Source organism: Zea mays, chromosome 9 (assembly GCF_902167145.1).
Source record: "Zea mays cultivar B73 chromosome 9, Zm-B73-REFERENCE-NAM-5.0, whole genome shotgun sequence".
Taxonomy (NCBI): Eukaryota; Viridiplantae; Streptophyta; class Magnoliopsida; order Poales; family Poaceae; genus Zea; species Zea mays.
The window spans coordinates 111,017,553-111,024,448 of NC_050104.1; positions in this window are offsets into that span (position 1 = coordinate 111,017,553).

Sequence of the window (6,896 nt, forward strand, 5' to 3'; positions counted from 1 at the left end):
AATCTTTCTCACTTGCTTGCTGCATTAGGTGATAGGAATTGATTGATTAAACAATTCCTGCATTACCTTCCTTGATCTTGATTACCCTCCTTGAAACCTTGTTTTTACAAAAAGGTTTTACTATGCTTAGTATTGCTTAGAAAAACAAAAGGATTTGTTTTACAAAAGATGTTTGGCAAAGTGGGAGGGTTGTTTTCGAAAATAAAACTTGATGGTGAATCCATCATGGCCATGATGGATTCAACATCGGAAAAGATGTACCTCTGCCAGGTACCAAGTTTTTGGGTTAAAAAGATTAAGTTGAGACCGGGCGGGTGACTTGCACGAGAAGAGAGTCTCGGTGTAGTGTCTCCGTCTGAGTCGATTAAGGACCGTCTCGATGTAGGCTTGATGATCGAGGACCCTTTAACTGGTCACATGCCTCGTCATGGGTAAGCCTTGCCTCGGGCAGACTAAGGCCAGAATAAGATAACACGAAATGGGCGTGGAGCGGTGGCGAGAGTAGCGTGTACCCTCCGTGGCAAGAGGCTAGACGGTGGTGTATCTGTGCTCTCGGTTTGCGTGAACCTGATCTGGTCTTAAGAACCCCGGTGGCGGGTTGACATATGCAAGGGTTAAGTGCTACATATGTCGTGTGATTGGAGATCCTCAGCTGAGTATAATCGATTCGGATCGCCGTACCTTCGCGGTTATGAAGACTTGGTCACTGACCTACACGTAGCATTCCACTAAAGATGATGGGTCTTTGTTAAGAAATTGGCTAGTGCAGGACCAGTGATTGAACTAGGGTAGAAAGAACTCTAGTTGCAGGTAATTGTACTTAACTTGACAAATAAAACTGGATTTTTAAGGATCCACTTTAGTAAGCATTTCTGCAAAATAGAGTCTTTGATTATTGAAAAGCCTTACCTTGACTCCCATATAACCAGCATACACTTGAGAGTCTTTTCTTTAGTCGGGTAAGACTTGCTGAGTAATTCCATACTCAGGGTTTATCCCTTCGTTGTTTTTAGGTGAGGAAGTAGCAGATTTCTGTTGCTTCTGTGCCAAGGTGGTTCCTAAAGAAGAAAAACAAGACTGAAGTGCGGGAGGACTTGGTCCTCCACATAGAAATCTTTTGCTTAACACTTATCGGGAGGAGTTTGTGCCTCCCTTGGTTTGTATAATATTACTACTTAGCACTCACTTTTAATTCTGGTCTGTAATAAAACAACTTGAGCTTGCTTTTTAAATAAATGTAAGTTATGTAATCGCTTCCGCAATTCTTTATCTCCGATGTTCTGTAATGTCTGCAAGACGGGTGAATCGTTCCTGGTAAGGTAAGGAAAGATACCGAACTTGTCAAGTAGTTCAGGGGCACCTACAGGGTTGTCTGAAGTCCGTTGGACAAGGACAACTGTAGGTGGGCCTAATTACTTGGGAGGTTCCGTCACACCGAGGCCATCTTGCCCACAGACTTAGAATACGGTTCCCCGAGGACGAGGGCCTACACCGACCAAAGCAACCAAGCTAGTCGAGAGGACTCGTTGGACCAGCTGGAAGAGGCCCGGGACAAGGCCTTACTACACTCGGCGCGGTACCAGCAGTCCCTGCGACGCTACCACGCCCGAGGGGTCCGGTCCCGAGACCTCCAGGTGGGCGACCTGGTGCTTCGGCTACGGCAAGACGCCCGGGGGCGGCACAAGCCCACGCCCCCCTGGGAGGGGTCGTTCGTCATCGCCAAAGTTCTGAAGCCCAGAACATACAAGCTGGCCAACAGTCAAGGCGAGGTCTACAACAACGCTTGGAACATCCAACAGCTACGTCGCTTCTACCCTTAAGATGTTTTCAAGTTGTTCATATACCTCGCTCCCACGCAAAGTTTAGTCATCAAGGAAGGGTCGGCCTCGCCTCGGCAAAGCCCGACCCTCCCTCGTCTGGGGGCTTGGAAGGTGGAAGGACACGATGCATAAGGGAGCGCGAAGACATGGTCGCCTTCCAAGGGGGTCACCCTCCTTTTAAAGGCGACTCTCCCTACTTGCGTCCCCAGCCATCGTGGGCTGAGTCTTCTCCAACACGCTCCAAGGCCCTCCTCCTATGGCGCGGGGGCTGGGTCCCACACGTCATGCAAGCCGGCTCGAAGCAGAAGAAGCCAAACCGCCGTGCGCGATGCGTACAACCGCCCAGCGGTTACAAGCGGCTCTCCACTTTTTCCCAGACCAGCGGGCGAAAGGGCGGGCAGCCATGCAGGCGGCATGCAACCGTGCCAAGTGGGTGCACTTCTCCGACTCCCAACACGCCCGGCATGGAGGTCCAGGCCCACACGTCATGCAACCGGCGCGCCGAATGCTTCGTGCATGCAGCTGCACCGCCACTTGCGCCACCACCGCGCCTCCTCGACTGCAGAACCAATACCGCGACTCGAGGCGACCCAGCGCACGACCCAGCAGCGCCAGCCTGGCGCGACGGTCAATACGGCCAAAAATGGGCCGGTAGTAATGGCGGTGGCAGGCGGGCAGGAGCAGTGGTCACGTCGTCAGCCAAGCCTACGTCCCATCCAGGGGCGACGAGAGAACCCTCTCTCACGGCGTGAAGACAACGCGCCCGTGTTCCATTCCTCGAACGGCTCGCGCACGCGCAACGGCCGCCCCGCCAACCACTCGCCCCGTCGCATTAACTCCGCGGCGGGACAGGCGGCGCATCTGGCAGGAGAAGCGGGCGACGCTTCGCCTTCGCCATAATGACCGCGTCAAAAAAGGTACACCGCGTCGTTCGATTTCGTATCCTTTTCCTTTTTTCCTCTTTCTCTCTCTTGCAACAGGGACCAGGAAAGGGGGATACCCCGAAAAGGATCCTTCCCCGTGAAGGAACCAGGCTCCGAGCCTCCCTACTGATCAGAGGTTCGAAGGCTGGCCCCTCGGAAGGGTTCGACAGCCGCCTCAGATCGCGTGGGCTCTACACCCACTACTGGTCAGAGGTTCGAAGGCCGGCCCCTCGGAAGGGTTCCACGGCCGCCTCAGGCTACTCGGGCTCCGCACCCACTACTGATCAGAGGTTCGAAGGCTGGCCCCCGAAGGGTTCACAGCCGCCTCAGACACAGAGCGAGGGATGACCATGGGTACGTTCGATACATAACCAAGGCTCGGGCTGCGCTCCCGAGGTACCCTAGGACATTTCCGAGACCAGCGGGAACGATCTTGTAACGGAATCCCACCGGAGGGAGGCATCGAGCCCTCGGACCCCGTCGCCAGGGGACCGGGTCTGGCAGATCACCCACAGGTACTTTTGGGCGTGTCTCTGGGCCCCTAGCCGACCCCTAACGAACGGGGCACGGACGTCCACTCGGATTACTCGCTTGCAGCTCACCGGAGACACCATGTTCGGCGCCCATCGAGGGCAACATGGCGCTTACCCCCCCTCCTCCTTGCGGAAAGGCGACGCAGGGGCGTATGTAAAAAAGTCGAGTCTGTCCCTGATCTCCCTCTCGCCCTGTGCAGAGGCTCGGGGGCTGCTCTCGCAAACCCGGCTCCGGCCGAACCGTTGACAGCGTCAATATACCAGCCCGAGAACTTGGGACCCGACCGTACACCCGGGCTACGGCCAGCTCGCATGAGGGACGACCAGACCAGCCGAAGCATTACGTGAGGCATTAAGACCTCGGAGGAGTGAAACCACTCCTCCGAGGCCTCGGGGGCTACACCCGGCAGGTGCGCTCGCGCGCACCCACCGGAACAAAACGCAACCGAGAAAGGCTAGTCCCCTTGCAAAAAAGTGCGACGAAAGCCTCCAAGCGAGTGCTAACACTCCCTTCGAGGCTCGGGGGCTACTGTCGGGGACCATAATTAGGGGTACCCTCAAGGCTCCTAATTCTCAGCTGGTAACCCCCATCAGCATAAAGCTGCAAAGGCCTGATGGGTGCGATTAAGTCAGGGATCAGTCCATTCGAGGGACTCGATCACGCCTCGCCCGAGCCTAGCCTCGGACAAGGGCAGCCGACCCCGGAGGATTTCCGTCTCGCCCGAGGCCCCCCTCCAGCGGCGAACATATTTCGGGCTCGCCCGAGGCCCTGTCTTCGCCAAGAAGCAACCCTGACCAAATCGCCGCACCGACCGACCAAATCGCAGGAGCATTTAATGCAAAGGCGGCCTGACACCTTTATCCTGACGCGCGCCCCCCAGCCGACAGAGCCGAAGTGACCGCCGTCACTTCGCCGCTCCACTGACTGGCCTGACAGAAAGACAGCGCCACCCGCGCCGCTCCGACTGCGGTGCCACTTGACAGAGTGAGGCTGACAGGCAGTCAGGCCCGGCCGCAGGCACCATAGGAAGCTCCGCTTCGCCCGACCCAGGGCTCGGACTCGGGCTAAGCCCCGGAAGACGACGAACTCCGCTCCGCCTGACCCAGGGCTCGGACTCGGACTAAGCCCCGGAAGACGACGAACTCTGCTCCGCCTGACCCAGGGCTCGGACTCGGGCTAAGTCCCAGAAGACGACGAACTCCGCTCCGCCCGACCCAGGGCTCGGACTCGGGCTCAGCCCCAGAAGACGACGAACTCCGCTTCGCCCGACCCCAGGGCTCGGACTCCGCCCTGGCCTCAGCCGACGGTCTCCGCCTCGCCCGAACCAGGGGCTCGGACTCGACCTCGGCCACGGAAAACAGACTCGACCTCGGCTTCGGAGGATCTTCCACATCGCCCAACCTAGGGCACAGACCAGCCACGTCAACAGGAGGCACCATCATCACCCTACCCCAAGCTGACTCGGGCCATGGGGAACAAGACCGACGTCCCATCTGGCTCGCTCCGCCAGATAGGCAATGATGGCGCCCCGCATACTCTGTGACGACGGCTGCTCTCAGCCCCCTTACGGAAGCAAGAGGACGTCAGCAAGGACTCAACAGCTCCGACAGCTGTCCCTCCGCCAGGCTCCAGCACTCCTCCGACGGCCACGACATCACACCAGCTGGGTGCCAAAATCTCTCCGGCTGCCACGACGGCATGTACTTAGGGCGCTAGCTCTCCTCCGCTAGACACGTAGCACTCTGCTATACCCCCCATTGTACACCTGGATCCTCTCCTTACGCCTATAAAAGGAAGGACCAGGGCCCTCTTAGAGAGGGTGGGCCGCGCGGGGACGAGGACGAGACAGGCGCTCGCTTGAAGCCGCTCGCTCCCTCTCCCGCGTGGACGCTTGTAACCCCCTACTGCAAGCGCACCCGACCTGGGCGCGGGACAAACACGAAGGCCGCGGGATTTCCACCTCTCTCACGCCTGTCTCCGGCCACCTCACTTCCCCCCTTCGCGCTCGGCCTCGCGTCGACCCATCTGGGCTGGGGCACGCGGCGACATTCACTCGTCGGCTTAGGGACCCCCCGGTCTCGAAACGCCGACAATTATCTATCACATGGAGTCTCTATTTTGATATGAAAATAGTAATAAAAATAATTTCTCACTTAATCCTCTTATAAGCACATAAAACCTTTGGAAATTCACATCTTAAAATCTATAACTCCAAAAATTATGATTTCTGTTCCTAAGATTTTATTTTAATATGTAGATTATTACTGTGTATTTTGTTTATATGTCTGGTGTGATGTTAATTTTCCCTATATACTGTGCTTGTTTGTATTGTGGCGAGTAGAAGAGCCCGTGACTGAGGATCTTGGTGAGCAGCAGATAGAAGTAGCTGAGCAGGAGCTCATTGAAGGCAAGTTGTGCCCTTGATTCACTTTTGTTACCCAATAATGTTCTTTATAATCATTTACCATGCATAAGTTTAATTTTGATGGGACCCGATAGGTCACCCTAGATTGTTTATCTCATTACCTTGTTTACCCCTGAATCACTTGGGTAGTTTGCTATTGCTTTATATGATTTTGGGATAATCATTTATTATATCCATGTTCCAGTTGTTATGTTATTTATTTATGTTTATGTTAAGATCATTAAATGTTAATTGGAACATGGAGCTTAACTTGAGAAACACGTGCCACCACAAGGGTTTAATGGGACGTCCTTGGCCAACTAACTAGGAAAGCTAGTGGAAGACTACCTTACCCAAAAGGGGCAAGGACAGTAGGGGATTGCATGCAAGGAGGTTCTCGGGTTGATTTTGCTGCAATGGCGGTTAGACGAAGGATTCTTGCAAGTGCTCTTCCCATAAACTGTAGCGGGTTTTCGGAAGCTAGTGGAACTTTGTAAAGGCCTCGTAGTGGATCCCTAGCCATTCACCTCGGTAGTGTCTAAGGGTCTAGCTAACCCTGGCAACATGGGAAACATAACTTGTGGGTAAAGGGTACAACCTCTGTAGAGTGTAAAACTGGTATACTAGCCGTGCTCGCGGTCATGAGCAGCTCAGGACTCTCTGATGATTAAATATGGAACCTAAACTCAATTTGTCATTTGCATATGCATGGGATTATTTATTAATTTTGTTCTATCATTTTTATTATGGTTTGGTATTTACTTACACTTAGTAACTGCTAATAAAATTTGACCAACTTATTAAAAGCAATGCTCAGCTTTAACCCCTATTGTTGATCAGCCTTACACACCGCATTAACTCCCACCTTTGGTGAGTTCATGCCACATTATTCCCCACAACTTGTTGAGCGATGAACATGTGTGAGCTCACCCTTGCTGTCTCACACCCCCCACAGGAGAAGAACAGATGGTTCAAGTGGAGCCACGTATCGAGGAGTTCGATTTGATCTAGGTGGAGTCTCCCAGTTGACTTTCTAGCGCCAAGGATGGATTTTAGATCCTGTTATATTTATCTTTTATTTTGTAAGTCTTCCGCTATGTAATAAATACTCTAATGATATTATGACATTTATCTCTATACACTCTGTTATTATATATGTTGTCTTCTTGGCGCATGTATGAGATGCACCCGGCTTTGTCCCTTAAAGCCGGGTGT